Source organism: Apostichopus japonicus, chromosome 3, assembly GCF_037975245.1.
Source record: "Apostichopus japonicus isolate 1M-3 chromosome 3, ASM3797524v1, whole genome shotgun sequence".
NCBI classification, from domain to species: Eukaryota; Metazoa; Echinodermata; class Holothuroidea; order Aspidochirotida; family Stichopodidae; genus Apostichopus; species Apostichopus japonicus.
This window is the reverse complement of record NC_092563.1, coordinates 17,760,311-17,775,565: the sequence shown is the minus strand read 5'-3', so window position 1 is coordinate 17,775,565 and position 15,255 is coordinate 17,760,311. Positions and strand designations below refer to the sequence as shown.

General features: G+C 39.4%; 56 non-coding genes across 56 annotated transcripts; 46 read left to right on the top strand and 10 right to left on the bottom strand.

Moving 5' to 3' along the window:
• The first annotated feature begins 29 nt into the window (after positions 1-29).
• Trnak-uuu (transfer RNA lysine (anticodon UUU)) lies at positions 30-102 on the top strand. Its single transcript has one exon. It is a non-coding gene; the product is annotated as a tRNA-Lys (tRNA).
• Positions 103-197: 95 nt separating this feature from the next.
• Positions 198-270, top strand: Trnak-uuu (transfer RNA lysine (anticodon UUU)). Its single transcript has one exon. It is a non-coding gene; the product is annotated as a tRNA-Lys (tRNA).
• A 101-nt stretch (positions 271-371) lies between these two features.
• Positions 372-444, top strand: Trnak-uuu (transfer RNA lysine (anticodon UUU)). The gene has a single exon. It is a non-coding gene; the product is annotated as a tRNA-Lys (tRNA).
• A 95-nt stretch (positions 445-539) lies between these two features.
• Positions 540-612, top strand: Trnak-uuu (transfer RNA lysine (anticodon UUU)). Its single transcript has one exon. It is a non-coding gene; the product is annotated as a tRNA-Lys (tRNA).
• A 101-nt stretch (positions 613-713) lies between these two features.
• Trnak-uuu (transfer RNA lysine (anticodon UUU)) lies at positions 714-786 on the top strand. The gene has a single exon. It is a non-coding gene; the product is annotated as a tRNA-Lys (tRNA).
• Positions 787-881: 95 nt separating this feature from the next.
• Positions 882-954, top strand: Trnak-uuu (transfer RNA lysine (anticodon UUU)). Its single transcript has one exon. It is a non-coding gene; the product is annotated as a tRNA-Lys (tRNA).
• Positions 955-1,049: 95 nt separating this feature from the next.
• Positions 1,050-1,122, top strand: Trnak-uuu (transfer RNA lysine (anticodon UUU)). The gene has a single exon. It is a non-coding gene; the product is annotated as a tRNA-Lys (tRNA).
• Positions 1,123-1,223: 101 nt separating this feature from the next.
• Positions 1,224-1,296, top strand: Trnak-uuu (transfer RNA lysine (anticodon UUU)). The gene has a single exon. It is a non-coding gene; the product is annotated as a tRNA-Lys (tRNA).
• Positions 1,297-1,391: 95 nt separating this feature from the next.
• On the top strand, positions 1,392-1,464 carry Trnak-uuu (transfer RNA lysine (anticodon UUU)). The gene has a single exon. It is a non-coding gene; the product is annotated as a tRNA-Lys (tRNA).
• Positions 1,465-1,735: 271 nt separating this feature from the next.
• On the top strand, positions 1,736-1,808 carry Trnak-uuu (transfer RNA lysine (anticodon UUU)). The gene has a single exon. It is a non-coding gene; the product is annotated as a tRNA-Lys (tRNA).
• A 101-nt stretch (positions 1,809-1,909) lies between these two features.
• On the top strand, positions 1,910-1,982 carry Trnak-uuu (transfer RNA lysine (anticodon UUU)). Its single transcript has one exon. It is a non-coding gene; the product is annotated as a tRNA-Lys (tRNA).
• Positions 1,983-2,077: 95 nt separating this feature from the next.
• On the top strand, positions 2,078-2,150 carry Trnak-uuu (transfer RNA lysine (anticodon UUU)). The gene has a single exon. It is a non-coding gene; the product is annotated as a tRNA-Lys (tRNA).
• Positions 2,151-2,251: 101 nt separating this feature from the next.
• On the top strand, positions 2,252-2,324 carry Trnak-uuu (transfer RNA lysine (anticodon UUU)). The gene has a single exon. It is a non-coding gene; the product is annotated as a tRNA-Lys (tRNA).
• A 95-nt stretch (positions 2,325-2,419) lies between these two features.
• Trnak-uuu (transfer RNA lysine (anticodon UUU)) lies at positions 2,420-2,492 on the top strand. The gene has a single exon. It is a non-coding gene; the product is annotated as a tRNA-Lys (tRNA).
• A 95-nt stretch (positions 2,493-2,587) lies between these two features.
• On the top strand, positions 2,588-2,660 carry Trnak-uuu (transfer RNA lysine (anticodon UUU)). Its single transcript has one exon. It is a non-coding gene; the product is annotated as a tRNA-Lys (tRNA).
• Positions 2,661-2,761: 101 nt separating this feature from the next.
• Positions 2,762-2,834, top strand: Trnak-uuu (transfer RNA lysine (anticodon UUU)). The gene has a single exon. It is a non-coding gene; the product is annotated as a tRNA-Lys (tRNA).
• A 95-nt stretch (positions 2,835-2,929) lies between these two features.
• Trnak-uuu (transfer RNA lysine (anticodon UUU)) lies at positions 2,930-3,002 on the top strand. The gene has a single exon. It is a non-coding gene; the product is annotated as a tRNA-Lys (tRNA).
• Positions 3,003-3,097: 95 nt separating this feature from the next.
• Positions 3,098-3,170, top strand: Trnak-uuu (transfer RNA lysine (anticodon UUU)). The gene has a single exon. It is a non-coding gene; the product is annotated as a tRNA-Lys (tRNA).
• A 101-nt stretch (positions 3,171-3,271) lies between these two features.
• On the top strand, positions 3,272-3,344 carry Trnak-uuu (transfer RNA lysine (anticodon UUU)). The gene has a single exon. It is a non-coding gene; the product is annotated as a tRNA-Lys (tRNA).
• A 101-nt stretch (positions 3,345-3,445) lies between these two features.
• On the top strand, positions 3,446-3,518 carry Trnak-uuu (transfer RNA lysine (anticodon UUU)). The gene has a single exon. It is a non-coding gene; the product is annotated as a tRNA-Lys (tRNA).
• A 95-nt stretch (positions 3,519-3,613) lies between these two features.
• Trnak-uuu (transfer RNA lysine (anticodon UUU)) lies at positions 3,614-3,686 on the top strand. Its single transcript has one exon. It is a non-coding gene; the product is annotated as a tRNA-Lys (tRNA).
• A 101-nt stretch (positions 3,687-3,787) lies between these two features.
• Trnak-uuu (transfer RNA lysine (anticodon UUU)) lies at positions 3,788-3,860 on the top strand. The gene has a single exon. It is a non-coding gene; the product is annotated as a tRNA-Lys (tRNA).
• A 95-nt stretch (positions 3,861-3,955) lies between these two features.
• Trnak-uuu (transfer RNA lysine (anticodon UUU)) lies at positions 3,956-4,028 on the top strand. The gene has a single exon. It is a non-coding gene; the product is annotated as a tRNA-Lys (tRNA).
• A 95-nt stretch (positions 4,029-4,123) lies between these two features.
• Trnak-uuu (transfer RNA lysine (anticodon UUU)) lies at positions 4,124-4,196 on the top strand. Its single transcript has one exon. It is a non-coding gene; the product is annotated as a tRNA-Lys (tRNA).
• A 101-nt stretch (positions 4,197-4,297) lies between these two features.
• Trnak-uuu (transfer RNA lysine (anticodon UUU)) lies at positions 4,298-4,370 on the top strand. The gene has a single exon. It is a non-coding gene; the product is annotated as a tRNA-Lys (tRNA).
• Positions 4,371-4,471: 101 nt separating this feature from the next.
• On the top strand, positions 4,472-4,544 carry Trnak-uuu (transfer RNA lysine (anticodon UUU)). Its single transcript has one exon. It is a non-coding gene; the product is annotated as a tRNA-Lys (tRNA).
• A 95-nt stretch (positions 4,545-4,639) lies between these two features.
• Positions 4,640-4,712, top strand: Trnak-uuu (transfer RNA lysine (anticodon UUU)). Its single transcript has one exon. It is a non-coding gene; the product is annotated as a tRNA-Lys (tRNA).
• Positions 4,713-4,982: 270 nt separating this feature from the next.
• On the top strand, positions 4,983-5,055 carry Trnak-uuu (transfer RNA lysine (anticodon UUU)). Its single transcript has one exon. It is a non-coding gene; the product is annotated as a tRNA-Lys (tRNA).
• Positions 5,056-5,156: 101 nt separating this feature from the next.
• Positions 5,157-5,229, top strand: Trnak-uuu (transfer RNA lysine (anticodon UUU)). Its single transcript has one exon. It is a non-coding gene; the product is annotated as a tRNA-Lys (tRNA).
• A 269-nt stretch (positions 5,230-5,498) lies between these two features.
• On the top strand, positions 5,499-5,571 carry Trnak-uuu (transfer RNA lysine (anticodon UUU)). The gene has a single exon. It is a non-coding gene; the product is annotated as a tRNA-Lys (tRNA).
• A 95-nt stretch (positions 5,572-5,666) lies between these two features.
• On the top strand, positions 5,667-5,739 carry Trnak-uuu (transfer RNA lysine (anticodon UUU)). Its single transcript has one exon. It is a non-coding gene; the product is annotated as a tRNA-Lys (tRNA).
• A 270-nt stretch (positions 5,740-6,009) lies between these two features.
• On the top strand, positions 6,010-6,082 carry Trnak-uuu (transfer RNA lysine (anticodon UUU)). The gene has a single exon. It is a non-coding gene; the product is annotated as a tRNA-Lys (tRNA).
• Positions 6,083-6,352: 270 nt separating this feature from the next.
• Positions 6,353-6,425, top strand: Trnak-uuu (transfer RNA lysine (anticodon UUU)). The gene has a single exon. It is a non-coding gene; the product is annotated as a tRNA-Lys (tRNA).
• A 101-nt stretch (positions 6,426-6,526) lies between these two features.
• On the top strand, positions 6,527-6,599 carry Trnak-uuu (transfer RNA lysine (anticodon UUU)). Its single transcript has one exon. It is a non-coding gene; the product is annotated as a tRNA-Lys (tRNA).
• Positions 6,600-6,868: 269 nt separating this feature from the next.
• Trnak-uuu (transfer RNA lysine (anticodon UUU)) lies at positions 6,869-6,941 on the top strand. The gene has a single exon. It is a non-coding gene; the product is annotated as a tRNA-Lys (tRNA).
• Positions 6,942-7,036: 95 nt separating this feature from the next.
• Trnak-uuu (transfer RNA lysine (anticodon UUU)) lies at positions 7,037-7,109 on the top strand. Its single transcript has one exon. It is a non-coding gene; the product is annotated as a tRNA-Lys (tRNA).
• A 270-nt stretch (positions 7,110-7,379) lies between these two features.
• Trnak-uuu (transfer RNA lysine (anticodon UUU)) lies at positions 7,380-7,452 on the top strand. Its single transcript has one exon. It is a non-coding gene; the product is annotated as a tRNA-Lys (tRNA).
• A 101-nt stretch (positions 7,453-7,553) lies between these two features.
• On the top strand, positions 7,554-7,626 carry Trnak-uuu (transfer RNA lysine (anticodon UUU)). The gene has a single exon. It is a non-coding gene; the product is annotated as a tRNA-Lys (tRNA).
• Positions 7,627-7,721: 95 nt separating this feature from the next.
• Positions 7,722-7,794, top strand: Trnak-uuu (transfer RNA lysine (anticodon UUU)). Its single transcript has one exon. It is a non-coding gene; the product is annotated as a tRNA-Lys (tRNA).
• A 101-nt stretch (positions 7,795-7,895) lies between these two features.
• Positions 7,896-7,968, top strand: Trnak-uuu (transfer RNA lysine (anticodon UUU)). The gene has a single exon. It is a non-coding gene; the product is annotated as a tRNA-Lys (tRNA).
• A 95-nt stretch (positions 7,969-8,063) lies between these two features.
• Positions 8,064-8,136, top strand: Trnak-uuu (transfer RNA lysine (anticodon UUU)). Its single transcript has one exon. It is a non-coding gene; the product is annotated as a tRNA-Lys (tRNA).
• Positions 8,137-8,237: 101 nt separating this feature from the next.
• On the top strand, positions 8,238-8,310 carry Trnak-uuu (transfer RNA lysine (anticodon UUU)). Its single transcript has one exon. It is a non-coding gene; the product is annotated as a tRNA-Lys (tRNA).
• Positions 8,311-8,411: 101 nt separating this feature from the next.
• Trnak-uuu (transfer RNA lysine (anticodon UUU)) lies at positions 8,412-8,484 on the top strand. Its single transcript has one exon. It is a non-coding gene; the product is annotated as a tRNA-Lys (tRNA).
• A 95-nt stretch (positions 8,485-8,579) lies between these two features.
• On the top strand, positions 8,580-8,652 carry Trnak-uuu (transfer RNA lysine (anticodon UUU)). The gene has a single exon. It is a non-coding gene; the product is annotated as a tRNA-Lys (tRNA).
• A 269-nt stretch (positions 8,653-8,921) lies between these two features.
• Trnak-uuu (transfer RNA lysine (anticodon UUU)) lies at positions 8,922-8,994 on the top strand. Its single transcript has one exon. It is a non-coding gene; the product is annotated as a tRNA-Lys (tRNA).
• A 101-nt stretch (positions 8,995-9,095) lies between these two features.
• On the top strand, positions 9,096-9,168 carry Trnak-uuu (transfer RNA lysine (anticodon UUU)). The gene has a single exon. It is a non-coding gene; the product is annotated as a tRNA-Lys (tRNA).
• A 3,203-nt stretch (positions 9,169-12,371) lies between these two features.
• Positions 12,372-12,444, bottom strand: Trnak-uuu (transfer RNA lysine (anticodon UUU)). Its single transcript has one exon. It is a non-coding gene; the product is annotated as a tRNA-Lys (tRNA).
• A 100-nt stretch (positions 12,445-12,544) lies between these two features.
• Positions 12,545-12,617, bottom strand: Trnak-uuu (transfer RNA lysine (anticodon UUU)). The gene has a single exon. It is a non-coding gene; the product is annotated as a tRNA-Lys (tRNA).
• Positions 12,618-12,712: 95 nt separating this feature from the next.
• On the bottom strand, positions 12,713-12,785 carry Trnak-uuu (transfer RNA lysine (anticodon UUU)). Its single transcript has one exon. It is a non-coding gene; the product is annotated as a tRNA-Lys (tRNA).
• A 268-nt stretch (positions 12,786-13,053) lies between these two features.
• Positions 13,054-13,126, bottom strand: Trnak-uuu (transfer RNA lysine (anticodon UUU)). Its single transcript has one exon. It is a non-coding gene; the product is annotated as a tRNA-Lys (tRNA).
• Positions 13,127-13,222: 96 nt separating this feature from the next.
• Positions 13,223-13,295, bottom strand: Trnak-uuu (transfer RNA lysine (anticodon UUU)). Its single transcript has one exon. It is a non-coding gene; the product is annotated as a tRNA-Lys (tRNA).
• A 268-nt stretch (positions 13,296-13,563) lies between these two features.
• On the bottom strand, positions 13,564-13,636 carry Trnak-uuu (transfer RNA lysine (anticodon UUU)). The gene has a single exon. It is a non-coding gene; the product is annotated as a tRNA-Lys (tRNA).
• A 102-nt stretch (positions 13,637-13,738) lies between these two features.
• Trnak-uuu (transfer RNA lysine (anticodon UUU)) lies at positions 13,739-13,811 on the bottom strand. Its single transcript has one exon. It is a non-coding gene; the product is annotated as a tRNA-Lys (tRNA).
• Positions 13,812-14,079: 268 nt separating this feature from the next.
• Positions 14,080-14,152, bottom strand: Trnak-uuu (transfer RNA lysine (anticodon UUU)). Its single transcript has one exon. It is a non-coding gene; the product is annotated as a tRNA-Lys (tRNA).
• Positions 14,153-14,247: 95 nt separating this feature from the next.
• Positions 14,248-14,320, bottom strand: Trnak-uuu (transfer RNA lysine (anticodon UUU)). Its single transcript has one exon. It is a non-coding gene; the product is annotated as a tRNA-Lys (tRNA).
• A 95-nt stretch (positions 14,321-14,415) lies between these two features.
• Positions 14,416-14,488, bottom strand: Trnak-uuu (transfer RNA lysine (anticodon UUU)). The gene has a single exon. It is a non-coding gene; the product is annotated as a tRNA-Lys (tRNA).
• Between the last annotated feature and the right edge of the window lie 767 nt (positions 14,489-15,255).

Here is a 15,255-nt window from a genome sequence, read left to right as displayed (position 1 = left end):
ATAAAGAAATTTTGTATCAAAACATCTCAGCCCGGTTATCTCAATCGGTAGAGCATCAGACTTTTAATCTGAGGGTCGCGGGTTCGAGTCCCTCATCGGGCGGCTACAATTATTGTCTGTGTTGTTCTTTTAATCATCTTTTCTGAAAGTATCGGCTTAACAAGGATGATAAAGTTATTTTGTATACAAGCATCTGAGCCCGATTAGCTCAGTCGGTAGAGCATCAGACTTTTAATCTGAGGGTCGCGGGTTCGAGTCCCACATCGGGTGGCTACAATATTTTTTCTATATTATGTTGTTCTTACCTTCATCTTTTCTGAAAGTATCGGTATAAGAAGGGTGATAAAGAAATTTTGTATCAAAACATCTCAGCCCGGTTAGCTCAGTCGGTAGATCATCAGACTTTTAATCTGAGGGTCGCGGGTTCTAGTCCCACATCGGGCGGCTACAATTATTTTCTGTGTTGTTCTTTTAATCATCTTTTCTGAAAGTATCGGCTTAACAAGGATGATAAAGTTATTTTGTAGTAAATCATCTGAGCCCGATTAGCTCAGTCGGTAGAGCATCAGACTTTTAATCTGAGGGTCGCGGGTTCGAGTCCCTCATCGGGTGGCTACAATATTTTTCCTATGTTATGTTGTTCTTACCTTCATCTTTTCTGAAAGTATCGGTATAAGAAGGGTGATAAAGAAATTTTGTATCAAAACATCTGAGCCCGGTTAGCTCAATCGGTAGAGCATCAGACTTTTAATCTGAGGGTCGCGGGTTCGAGTCCCTCATCGGGCGGCTACAATTATTGTCTGTGTTGTTCTTTAAATCATGTTTTCTGAAAGTATCGGCTTAACAAGGATGATAAAGTTATTTTGTATACAAGCATCTGAGCCCGATTAGCTCAGTCGGTAGAGCATCAGACTTTTAATCTGAGGGTCGCGGGTTCGAGTCCCTCATCGGGCGGCTACAATTATTTTCTGTGTTGTTCTTTTAATCATCTTTTCTGAAAGTATCGGCTTAACAAGGATGATAAAGTTATTTTGTAGTAAATCATCTGAGCCCGATTAGCTCAGTCGGTAGAGCATCAGACTTTTAATCTGAGGGTCGCGGGTTCGAGTCCCTCATCGGGTGGCTACAATATTTTTTCTATGTTATGTTGTTCTTACCTTCATCTTTTCTGAAAGTATCGGTATAAGAAGGGTGATAAAGTTATTTTGTATCAAAACATCTCAGCCCGGTTATCTCAATCGGTAGAGCATCAGACTTTTAATCTGAGGGTCGCGGGTTCGAGTCCCTCATCGGGCGGCTACAATTATTGTCTGTGTTGTTCTTTTAATCATCTTTTCTGAAAGTATCGGCTTAACAAGGATGATAAAGTTATTTTGTATACAAGCATCTGAGCCCGATTAGCTCAGTCGGTAGAGCATCAGACTTTTAATCTGAGGGTCGCGGGTTCGAGTCCCACATCGGGTGGCTACAATATTTTTTCTATATTATGTTGTTCTTACCTTCATCTTTTCTGAAAGTGTCGGTCAAAGAAGGGTGATAAAGAAATTTTGTATCAAAACATCTCAGCCCGCTAAGCTCAGTCGGTAGAGCATCAGACTTTTAAACTGAGGGTCGCGGATTCGAGTGCCTCATCGGGTGGCTACAATTATTTTCTGTGTTGTTCTTTTCATCATTTTTTTTTCTGAAAGTATCGGACAAACAAGGGTGATAAAGGTTTTCGCAGTAAATCATCTGAGCCCGATTAGCTCAGTCGGTAGAGCATCAGACTTTTAATCTGAGGGTCGCGGGTTCGAGTCCCTCATCGGGCGGCTACAAAAAATTTTCTATGTTATGTTGTTCTTACCTTCATCTTTTCTGAAAGTATCGGTATAAGAAGGGTGATAAAGAAATTTTGTATCAAAACATCTCAGCCCGGTTAGCTCAGTCGGTAGAGCATCAGACTTTTAATCTGAGGGTCGCGGGTTCTAGTCCCACATCGGGCGGCTACAATTATTTTCTGTGTTGTTCTTTTAATCATCTTTTCTGAAAGTATCGGCTTAACAAGTATGATAAAGTTATTTTGTAGTAAATCATCTGAGCCCGATTAGCTCAGTCGGTAGAGCATCAGACTTTTAATCTGAGGGTCGCGGGTTCGAGTCCCTCATCGGGTGGCTACAAAATTTTTCCTATGTTATGTTGTTCTTACCTTCATCTTTTCTGAAAGTATCGGTATAAGAAGGGTGATAAAGAAATTTTGTATCAAAACATCTGAGCCCGGTTAGCTCAATCGGTAGAGCATCAGACTTTTAATCTGAGGGTCGCGGGTTCGAGTCCCTCATCGGGCGGCTACAATTATTGTCTGTGTTGTTCTTTAAATCATCTTTTCTGAAAGTATCGGCTTAACAAGGATGATAAAGTTATTTTGTATACAAGCATCTGAGCCCGATTAGCTCAGTCGGTAGAGCATCAGACTTTTAATCTGAGGGTCGCGGGTTCGAGTCCCTCATCGGGCGGCTACAATTATTTTCTGTGTTGTTCTTTTAATCATCTTTTCTGAAAGTATCGGCTTAACAAGGATGATAAAGTTATTTTGTAGTAAATCATCTGAGCCCGATTAGCTCAGTCGGTAGAGCATCAGACTTTTAATCTGAGGGTCGCGGGTTCGAGTCCCTCATCGGGTGGCTACAATATTTTTCCTATGTTATGTTGTTCTTACCTTCATCTTTTCTGAAAGTATCGGTATAAGAAGGGTGATAAAGAAATTTTGTATCAAAACATCTGAGCCCGGTTAGCTCAGTCGGTAGAGCATCAGACTTTTAATCTGAGGGTCGCGGGTTCGAGTCCCTCATTGGGAGGCTACAAGTATTTTCTGTGTAGTTCTTTTCACCATCTTTTCTGAAAATATCGGCCAAACAAGTGTGATAAAGTTATTTTGTAGTAAATCATCTGAGCCCGATTAGCTCAGTCGGTAGAGCATCAGACTTTTAATCTGAGGGTCGCGGGTTCGAGTCCCTCATCGGGCGGCTACAATTATTGTCTGTGTTGTTCTTTTAATCATCTTTTCTGAAAGTATCGGCTTAGCAAGGATGATAAAGTTATTTTGTATACAAGCATCTGAGCCCGATTAGCTCAGTCGGTAGAGCATCAGACTTTTAATCTGAGGGTCGCGGGTTCGAGTCCCACATCGGGTGGCTACAATATTTTTTCTATGTTATGTTGTTCTTACCTTCATCCTTTCTGAAAGTATCGGTCAAAGAAGGGTGATAAAGAAATTTTGTATCAAAACATCTCAGCCCGGTTAGCTCAGTCGGTAGAGCATCAGACTTTTAATCTGAGGGTCGCGGGTTCGAGTCCCTCATCGGGTGGCTGCAATATTTTTGCTATGTTATGTTGTTCTTACCTTCATCTTTTCTGAAAGTGTCGGTCAAAGAAGGGTGATAAAGAAATTTTGTATCAAAACATCTCAGCCCGGTTAGCTCAGTCGGTAGAGCATCAGACTTTTAATCTGAGGGTCGCGGGTTCGAGTCCCTCATCGGGCGGCTACAAATATTGTCTGTGTTGTTCTTTTAATCATCTTTTCTGAAAGTATCGGCTTAACAAGGATGATAAAGTTATTTTGTAGTAAATCATCTGAGCCCGATTAGCTCAGTCGGTAGAGCATCAGACTTTTAATCTGAGGGTCGCGGGTTCGAGTCCCTCATCGGGTGACTACAATATTTTTCCTATGTTATGTTGTTCTTACCTTCATCTTTTCTGAAAGTATCGGTATAAGAAGGGTGATAAAGAAATTTTGTATCAAAACATCTGAGCCCGGTTAGCTCAGTCGGTAGAGCATCAGACTTTTAATCTGAGGGTCGCGGGTTCGAGTCCCTCATTGGGAGGCTACAAGTATTTTCTGTGTAGTTCTTTTCACCATCTTTTCTGAAAATATCGGCCAAACAAGTGTGATAAAGTTATTTTGTAGTAAATCATCTGAGCCCGATTAGCTCAGTCGGTAGAGCATCAGACTTTTAATCTGAGGGTCGCGGGTTCGAGTCCCTCATCGGGCGGCTACAATTATTGTCTGTGTTGTTCTTTTAATCATCTTTTCTGAAAGTATCGGCTTAGCAAGGATGATAAAGTTATTTTGTATACAAGCATCTGAGCCCGATTAGCTCAGTCGGTAGAGCATCAGACTTTTAATCTGAGGGTCGCGGGTTCGAGTCCCACATCGGGTGGCTACAATATTTTTTCTATGTTATGTTGTTCTTACCTTCATCCTTTCTGAAAGTATCGGTCAAAGAAGGGTGATAAAGAAATTTTGTATCAAAACATCTCAGCCCGGTTAGCCCAGTCGGTAGAGCATCAGACTTTTAATCTGAGGGTCGCGGGTTCGAGTCCCTCATCGGGTGGCTGCAATATTTTTGCTATGTTATGTTGTTCTTACCTTCATCTTTTCTGAAAGTGTCGGTCAAAGAAGGGTGATAAAGAAATTTTGTATCAAAACATCTCAGCCCGGTTAGCTCAGTCGGTAGAGCATCAGACTTTTAATCTGAGGGTCGCGGGTTCGAGTCCCCCATCGGGCGGCTACAATTATTTTCTGTGTTGTTCTTTTAATCATCTTTTCTGAAAGTATCGGCTTAACAAGGATGATAAAGTTATTTTGTAGTAAATCATCTGAGCCCGATTAGCTCAGTCGGTAGAGCATCAGACTTTTAATCTGAGGGTCGCGGGTTCGAGTCCCACATCGGGTGGCTACAATATTTTTTCTATGTTATGTTGTTCTTACCTTCATCTTTTCTGAAAGTATCGGTCAAAGAAGGGTGATAAAGAAATTTTGTATCAAAACAACTCAGCCCGGTTAGCTCAGTCGGTAGAGCATCAGACTTTTAAACTGAGGGTCGCGGATTCGAGTCCCTCATCGGGTGGCTACAATTATTTTCTGTGTTGTTCTTTTCATCATTTTTTTTCTGAAAGTATCGGACAAACAAGGGTGATAAAGGTTTTCGCAGTAAATCATCTGAGCCCGATTAGCTCAGTCGGTAGAGCATCAGACTTTTAATCTGAGGGTCGCGGGTTCGAGTCCCTCATCGGGTGGCTACAAAAAATTTTCTATGTTATGTTGTTCTTACCTTCATCTTTTCTGAAAGTATCGGTATAAGAAGGGTGATAAAGAAATTTTGTATCAAAACATCTCAGCCTGGTTAGCTCAGTCGGTAGAGCATCAGACTTTTAATCTGAGGGTCGCGGGTTCGAGTCCCTCATCGGGCGGCTACAATTATTTTCTGTGTTGTTCTTTTAATCATCTTTTCTGAAAGTATCGGCTTAACAAGGATGATAAAGTTATTTTGTAGTAAATCATCTGAGCCCGATTAGCTCAGTCGGTAGAGCATCAGACTTTTAATCTGAGGGTCGCGGGTTCGAGTTTCTCATCGGGTGGCTACAATATTTTTCCTATGTTATGTTGTTCTTACCTTCATCTTTTCTGAAAGTATCGGTATAAGAAGGGTGATAAAGAAATTTTGTATCAAAACATCTCAGCCCGGTTAGCTCAATCGGTAGAGCATCAGACTTTTAATCTGAGGGTCGCGGGTTCGAGTCCCTCATCGGGCGGCTACAATTATTGTCTGTGTTGTTCTTTTAATCATCTTTTCTGAAAGTATCGGCTTAACAAGGATGATAAAGTTATTTTGTATACAAGCATCTGAGCCCGATTAGCTCAGTCGGTAGAGCATCAGACTTTTAATCTGAGGGTCGCGGGTTCGAGTCCCACATCGGGTGGCTACAATATTTTTTCTATGTTATGTTGTTCTTACCTTCATCTTTTCTGAAAGTATCGGTCAAAGAAGGGTGATAAAGAAATTTTGTATCAAAACATCTCAGCCCGGTTAGCTCAGTCGGTAGAGCATCAGACTTTTAAACTGAGGGTCGCGGATTCGAGTGCCTCATCGGGCGGCTACAATTATTTTCTGTGTTGTTCTTTTCATCATTTTTTTTCTGAAAGTATCGGACAAACAAGGGTGATAAAGGTTTTCGCAGTAAATCATCTGAGCCCGATTAGCTCAGTCGGTAGAGCATCAGACTTTTAATCTGAGGGTCGCGGGTTCGAGTCCCACATCGGGTGGCTACAATATTTTTTCTATGTTATGTTGTTCTTACCTTCATCTTTTCTGAAAGTATCGGTCAAAGAAGGGTGATAAAGAAATTTTGTATCAAAACAACTCAGCCCGGTTAGCTCAGTCGGTAGAGCATCAGACTTTTAAACTGAGGGTCGCGGATTCGAGTCCCTCATCGGGTGGCTACAATTATTTTCTGTGTTGTTCTTTTCATCATTTTTTTTCTGAAAGTATCGGACAAACAAGGGTGATAAAGGTTTTCGCAGTAAATCATCTGAGCCCGATTAGCTCAGTCGGTAGAGCATCAGACTTTTAATCTGAGGGTCGCGGGTTCGAGTCCCTCATCGGGTGGCTACAAAAAATTTTCTATGTTATGTTGTTCTTACCTTCATCTTTTCTGAAAGTATCGGTATAAGAAGGGTGATAAAGAAATTTTGTATCAAAACATCTCAGCCCGGTTAGCTAAGTCGGTAGAGCATCAGACTTTTAATCTGAGGGTCGCGGGTTCGAGTCCCTCATCGGGCGGCTACAATTATTTTCTGTGTTGTTCTTTTAATCATCTTTTCTGAAAGTATCGGCTTAACAAGGATGATAAAGTTATTTTGTAGTAAATCATCTGAGCCCGATTAGCTCAGTCGGTAGAGCATCAGACTTTTAATCTGAGGGTCGCGGGTTCGAGTTTCTCATCGGGTGGCTACAATATTTTTCCTATGTTATGTTGTTCTTACCTTCATCTTTTCTGAAAGTATCGGTATAAGAAGGGTGATAAAGAAATTTTGTATCAAAACATCTGAGCCCGGTTAGCTCAATCGGTAGAGCATCAGACTTTTAATCTGAGGGTCGCGGGTTCGAGTCCCTCATCGGGCGGCTACAATTATTGTCTGTGTTGTTCTTTTAATCATCTTTTCTGAAAGTATCGGCTTAACAAGGATGATAAAGTTATTTTGTATACAAGCATCTGAGCCCGATTAGCTCAGTCGGTAGAGCATCAGACTTTTAATCTGAGGGTCGCGGGTTCGAGTCCCACATCGGGTGGCTACAATATTTTTTCTATGTTATGTTGTTCTTACCTTCATCTTTTCTGAAAGTATCGGTCAAAGAAGGGTGATAAAGAAATTTTGTATCAAAACATCTCAGCCCGGTTAGCTCAGTCGGTAGAGCATCAGACTTTTAAACTGAGGGTCGCGGATTCGAGTGCCTCATCGGGCGGCTACAATTATTTTCTGTGTTGTTCTTTTCATCATTTTTTTTCTGAAAGTATCGGACAAACAAGGGTGATAAAGGTTTTCGCAGTAAATCATCTGAGCCCGATTAGCTCAGTCGGTAGAGCATCAGACTTTTAATCTGAGGGTCGCGGGTTCGAGTCCCACATCGGGTGGCTACAATATTTTTTCTATGTTATGTTGTTCTTACCTTCATCTTTTCTGAAAGTATCGGTATAAGAAGGGTGATAAAGAAATTTTGTATCAAAACATCTCAGCCCGGTTAGCTCAGTCGGTAGAGCATCAGACTTTTAATCTGAGGGTCGCGGGTTCGAGTCCCTCATCGGGCGGCTACAATTATTTTCTGTGTTGTTCTTTTAATCATCTTTTCTGAAAGTATCGGCTTAACAAGGATGATAAAGTTATTTTGTAGTAAATCATCTGAGCCCGATTAGCTCAGTCGGTAGAGCATCAGACTTTTAATCTGAGGGTCGCGGGTTCGAGTCCCTCATCGGGTGGCTACAATATTTTTCCTATGTTATGTTGTTCTTACCTTCATCTTTTCTGAAAGTATCGGTATAAGAAGGGTGATAAAGAAATTTTGTATCAAAACATCACAGCCCGGTTAGCTCAATCGGTAGAGCATCAGACTTTTAATCTGAGGGTCGCGGGTTCGAGTCCCTCATCGGGCGGCTACAAATATTGTCTGTGTTGTTCTTTTAATCATCTTTTCTGAAAGTATCGGCTTAACAAGGATGATAAAGTTATTTTGTATACAAGCATCTGAGCCCGATTAGCTCAGTCGGTAGAGCATCAGACTTTTAATCTGAGGGTCGCGGGTTCGAGTCCCACATCGGGTGGCTACAATATTTTTTCTATGTTATGTTGTTCTTACCTTCATCTTTTCTGAAAGTATCGGTATAAGAAGGGTGATAAAGAACTTTTGTATCAAAACATCTCAGCCCGGTTAGCTCAGTCGGTAGAGCATCAGACTTTTAATCTGAGGGTCGCGGGTTCGAGTCCCTCATCGGGTGGCTACAATATTTTTTCTATGTTATGTTGTTCTTACCTTCATCTTTTCTGAAAGTGTCGGTCAAAGAAGGGTGATAAAGAAATTTTGTATCAAAACATCTGAGCCCGATTAGCTCAGTCGGTAGAGCATCAGACTTTTAATCTGAGGGTCGCGGGTTCTAGTCCCACATCGGGCGGCTACAATTATTTTCTGTGTTGTTCTTTTAATCATCTTTTCTGAAAGTATCGGCTTAACAAGGATGATAAAGTTATTTTGTATACAAGCATCTGAGCCCGATTAGCTCAGTCGGTAGAGCATCAGACTTTTAATCTGAGGGTCGCGGGTTCGAGTCCCACATCGGGTGGCTACAATATTTTTTCTATATTATGTTGTTCTTACCTTCATCTTTTCTGAAAGTATCGGTCAAAGAAGGGTGATAAAGAAATTTTGTATCAAAACATCTCAGCCCGGTTAGCTCAATCGGTAGAGCATCAGACTTTTAAACTGAGGGTCGCGGATTCGAGTGCCTCATCGGGTGGCTACAATTATTTTCTGTGTTGTTCTTTTCACCATCTTTTCTGAAAATATCGGCGAAACAAGTGTGATAAAGTTATTTTGTAGTAAATCATCTGAGCCCGATTAGCTCAGTAGGTAGAGCATCAGACTTTTAATCTGAGGGTCGCGGGTTCGAGTCCCTCATCGGGTGGCTGCAATATTTTTTCTATGTTATGTTGTTCTTACCTTCATCTTTTCTGAAAGTATCGGTCAAAGAAGGGTGATAAAGAAATTTTGTATCAAAACATCTCAGCCCGGTTAGCTCAGTCGGTAGAGCATCAGACTTTTAATCTGAGGGTCGCGGGTTCGAGTCCCTCATCGGGCGGCTACAATTATTTTCTGTGTTGTTCTTTTAATCATCTTTTCTGAAAGTATCGGCTTAACAAGGGTGATAAAGTTCATTTTCATTTATTTGTTTTTCCACAGAAGTACAAAGCGGAGGGAAGTCTTCCATAAAGCTTAAAAGCTTAACAAAGTGGAAGACTCCATAAAGAAAAAAATTAATTAATAAATGCAAATTGAATGTTGGTTACATAATGTACAGAAACTGCCGAAGTAAATAACTCATTTACATAATTTAATATGATGATATCAATTCTTTTTTTAAACATTTCTTAAATGAATTCTTTGTAGCCTTAGATTTAACGGTATTGCTTAATGAGTTCCATAACTTAGTTGCACGGTTGCGGAAGCTGCGTGTACCTAATTTCGTGTGATAGAAGTTGCAATGAGCATTTTGTCTATTTCGGGTATTATAATTGTATAATTCTACATTAATTGTATAGAAATTATGAAAGGAACCCGGAAGTAGCCCATGCCATGCTTTATACGTAAATACAGCAAGTTGTAGCCTTATAATATCATTTAATTTAGTTATTTTTTTAATTAAGTTATTTTGTAAATTAAGTTAATTTTGTTAAGTTATTTTGTAAATTAAGTTAATTTTGTTAAGTTAATTTGTTAATTAAGTTATTTTTTAATTAAGTTATTTTGTATACAAGCATCTGAGCCCGATTAGCTCAGTCGGTAGAGCATCAGACTTTTGCATTCGGTGCATTCGGTGCAGCCATGTTAATCCCAGCAATTTCGACTTTCCTGTGAGGAAAGACTTCATTACTGTATTAGGTGTTGCTATTGGTAACGATAAAAAGTCAATCGAAAAAGAAAATTGGAAGAAAAAAGTTACCTCCTGCCGTAAATTACTAAATACCTGGAAAGGTAGAAAATTATCTTTTAAGGGTAAATCTCTCATTATAAATTCGCTCATCGTAACTCGCTTAGTATATGTGACCACTGTTTTACCAATCCCTGATTGGGTTATCACCACATTGCGTCAGAGTGTAGTCGATTTTATCTGGAGAGGTAAAAAACCTTCTATTAAGTATCTTAACTTGCTTTTACCAATCGACAGAGGGGGATTCAGTTTGAGCGACATTGAATTAACAAGAGATGCTCTTAGAATTAAATTTTGTAGTAAGATATTAAGCAATAACATTAATATTAAATTACAAAAATTAATGTTGTATTTTTTGAATATGTATGAAGATATGAGCCTTGGGCGTGGTATCTTTCAAATTACTCCTAACCGCAAGTCTGTTCATAAGCTAAGCCCGTATTACTGTGAACTCATGTTAGCATGGGATCGGCTAATTCAAGGCCGTTTCTGGCTACCAGAGACCAGAGAAGACATCCTCAATCAACCTATCTTTAGTAATACCCTGATTGTTGACAATGATAGTCAAACACTTTTTAATCGTCACTTCATTAAAGGTATGTATGTATGTATGTATGTATGTATGTATGTATGTATGTATGTATGTATGTATGTATGTATGTATGTATGTATGTATGTATGTATGTATGTATGTATGTATGTATGTATGTATGTATGTATGTATGTATGTATGTATGTATGTATGCGTGTATGCGTGTATGCGTGTATGCGTGTATGCGTGTATGCGTGTATGCGTGTATGCGTGTATGCGTGTATGCGTGTATGCGTGTATGCATGTATGTATGTATGTATGTATGTATGTATGTATGTATGTATGTATGTATGTATGTATGTATGTATGTATGTATGTATGTATGTATGTATGTATGTATGTATGTATGTATGTATGTATGTATGTATGTATGTATGTATGTATGTATGTATGTATGTATGTATGTATGTATGTATGTGCGTATGTGTGTATGTATGTATGTATGTATGTGTGTGTGTGTATGTATGTATGTATGTATGTATGTGTGTGTGTGTATATGTATGTATGTATGTATGTATGTATGTATGTATGTATGTATGTATGTATGTACATATTGTATGTATTGTATTGTAAGGTACATATTGTATGTATGTATATATGTATGTACATTGTATGTATGTACATTGTATGTCTGATGCTCTGATGCAGATTCTGATGCAGATGTCTGATGCAGATTAAAAGTCTGATGCTCTACCGACTGAGCTAATCGGGCTCAGATGTTTTGATACAAAATTTCTTTATCACCCTTCTTTGACCGATACTTTCAGAAAAGATTTGATTTGATTTGATTTATTTATTTGTTTTTCACGTGTAAATTTACAGAGTGAAGGAAGTCTTCCAAAAAGCGTACAACAGCTTAACAAAGTAGAAGACTCCCTGTATAAAGGAAAGAAGAAATGTATTTACATAACAATACAAAATAGAATAATTCGACAATCAATGAATACTATATATTCATTCATTCATTCATTTATTTGTTTTTTCACATAAATGTTACAATGTGAAGTGTTACAATATATGGTGATAATATTTACGATAATAATTTGTTATCGTGCAAATGAATGGATGACTTATTAATAACTGGATATAACGTCTTTGGTCAGATGCTTTTTGAATATTTTACTGGATACTTTGGTTTTGAAACTCTCTGTTATGGAATTCCATGTCTTATTGCACGATTTCTAAGACGAAGCCTCCCAATTGATGTTTTATAAGAAAAGTAATGTGCATTATCAGCATTCCGTGTGTTGTGGTGATGTATAACACTGTTACTAGTTAAAAAATCATGAAATGTGTTAGGCAATAAACCATTCCATGCCTTATATGCAAACGTGGCAAGATTTACACGAAAAATGTCGGTAACTTTTAATAAATTGAGATTCTTGAAAAGTTGATTTGTTTGTTCACGAGGTGCAACACGTGAAATGTGGCGCATGGCTTTCGTTTGGAGAATAATAAGAGGACGAAGATTGGTTTCTGACGTGCCGGACCAGATAATTGAACAATATGGGATGTGTGGAACGACCAAAGTTTGTGTGGAGAGATTTTTTAATATGCGCTCTGGTAGGAGAAATTTCAACTTTGATAAAATCCCAACGCTTTTCGCTGCTTTCCTGCATGCATACTGTAGAAATGTGCTCATGCCACGAAAGCTTATTATCAATATAAACACCTAAAAACTTAGTAGCTTGTTAATAAAACTTGTTAAGCCGATACTTTCAGAAAAGATGATTAAAAGAATAACACAGAAAATAATTGTAGCCGGCCGATGAGGGACTCGAACCCGCGACCCTCAGATTAAAAGTCTGATGCTCTACCGACTGAGCTAATCGGGCTCAGATGCTTGTATACAAAATTTCTTTATCACCCTTCTTTGACCGATACTTTCAGAAAAGATGAATGTAAGAACAACATAACATAGAAAAAAATTGTAGCCACCCGATGAGGGACTCGAACCCGCGACCCTCACATTAAAAGTCTGATGCTCTACCGACTGAGCTAATCGGGCTCAGATGTTTTGATACAAAATTTCTTTATCATCCTTGTTAAGCCGATACTTTAAGAAAAGATGATTAAAAGAACAACACCGAAAATAATTGTAGCCGCCCGATGAGGGACTCGAACCCGCGACCCTCAGATTAAAAGTCTGATGCTCTACCGACTGAGCTAACCGGGCTGAGATGTTTTGATACAAAATTTCTTTATCACCCTCTTTGACCGATACTTTCAGAAAAGATGAAGGTAAGAACAACATAACATAGAAAAAATATTGTAGCCACCCGAAGAGGGACTCGAACCTGCAAACCTGAGATTAAAAGTCTGATGCTCTACCGACTGAGCTAATCGGGCTCAGATGCTTGTATACAAAATAACTTTATCATCCTTGTTAAGCCGATACTTTCAGAAAAGATGGTGAAAAGAACAACACAGAAAATAATTGTAGCCGCCCGATGAGGGACTCGAACCCGCGACCCTCAGATTAAAAGTCTGATGCTCTACCGACTGAGCTAATCGGGCTCAGATGATTTACTACAAAATAACTTTATCATCCTTGTTAAGCCAAATACTTTCAGAAAAGATGATTAAAAGAACAACACAGAAAATAATTGTAGACGCCCGATGAGGGACTCGAACCCGCGACCCTCAGATTAAAAGTCTGATGCTCTACCGACTGAGCTAACCGGGCTGAGATGTTTTGATACAAAATTTCTTTATCACCCTCTTTGACCGATACTTTCAGAAAGGATAAAGGTAAGAACAACATTACATAGAAAAAATATTGTAGCCACCCGAAGAGGGACTCGAACCTGCGACCCTGAGATTAAAAGTCTGATGCTCTACCGACTGAGCTAATCGGGCTCAGATGCTTGTATACAAAATAACTTTATCATCCTTGTGAAGCCGATACTTTCAGAAAAGATGGTGAAAAGAACAACACAGAAAATAATTGTAGCCGCCCGATGAGGGACTCGAACCCGCGACCCTCAGATTAAAAGTCTGATGCTCTACCGACTGAGCTAATCGGGCTCAGATGCTTGTATACAAAATTTCTTTATCACCCTTCTTTGACCGATACTTTCAGAAAAGATGAATGTAAGAACAACATAACATAGAAAAAAATATTGTAGCCACCCGATGAGGGACTCGAACCCGCGACCCTCAGATTAAAAGTCTGATGCTCTACCGACTGAGCTAACCGGGCTGAGATGTTTTGATACAAAATTTCTTTATCACCCTCTTTGACCGATACTTTCAGAAAAGATGAAGGTAAGAACAACATAACATAGAAAAAATATTGTAGCCACCCGAAGAGGGACTCGAACCTGCAAACCTGAGATTAAAAGTCTGATGCTCTACCGACTGAGCTAATCGGGCTCAGATGCTTGTATACAAAATAACTTTATCATCCTTGTTAAGCCGATACTTTCAGAAAAGATGGTGAAAAGAACAACACAGAAAATAATTGTAGCCGCCCGATGAGGGACTCGAACCCGCGACCCTCAGATTAAAAGTCTGATGCTCTACCGACTGAGCTAATCGGGCTCAGATGCTTGTATACAAAATAACTTTATCATCCTTGTGAAGCCGATACTTTCAGAAAAGATGGTGAAAAGAACAACACAGAAAATAATTGTAGCCGCCCGATGAGGGACTCGAACCCGCGACCCTCAGATTAAAAGTCTGATGCTCTACCGACTGAGCTAATCGGGCTCAGATGCTTGTATACAAAATAACTTTATCATCCTTGTTAAGCCGATACTTTCAGAAAAGATGGTGAAAAGAACAACACAGAAAATAATTGTAGACGCCCGATGAGGCACTCGAATCCGCGACCCTCAGATTAAAAGTCTGATGCTCTACCGACTGAGCTAACCGGGCTGAGATGTTTTGATACAAAATTTCTTTATCACCCTCTTTGACCGATACTTTCAGAAAGGATGAAGGTAAGAACAACATAACATAGAAAAAATATTGTAGCCACCCGAAGAGGGACTCGAACCTGCGACCCTGAGATTAAAAGTCTGATGCTCTACCGACTGAGCTAATCGGGCTCAGATGCTTGTATACAAAATAACTTTATCATCCTTGTTAAGCCGATACTTTCAGAAAAGATGGTGAAAAGAACAACACAGAAAATAATTGTAGCCACCCGACGAGGGACTCGAACCCGCGACCCTCAAATGAAAAGTCTGATGCTTTTTCCCCCTCTTTTATTGGTAGGCGAGCCCACTGGCTCACCCATCTCAAAACTTTATATATAATAAATTTTGACAGAAAATGTGAAAATAATAATAAATCTAATGGTAATATCTCGCAAATGTTGCTTTTTAAGTTACACTTGAAATTTGAATACTGTAATTACGGTTACTAAGTTTTCGATACGTGTTATACGTCCTTTACAACTTTGTTTATAAGTCTCAGTGGACTAATCTCGAAGATGAGAATGCGATAATATGTGACCGCCCAAGTGACGACCCATCACCCCTTATTCATGTGAAAAATTACAAAATTATAGAAAAACATCGTGTTAATAGAAGGGGTGGCGGTGTCTGCTTATATGTGCACAATGGTTTAAACTTTAAACACCAACCAGATCTATCAACATTTAACGATATCATTGAATCCTTATTTATTGAGGCAAACTT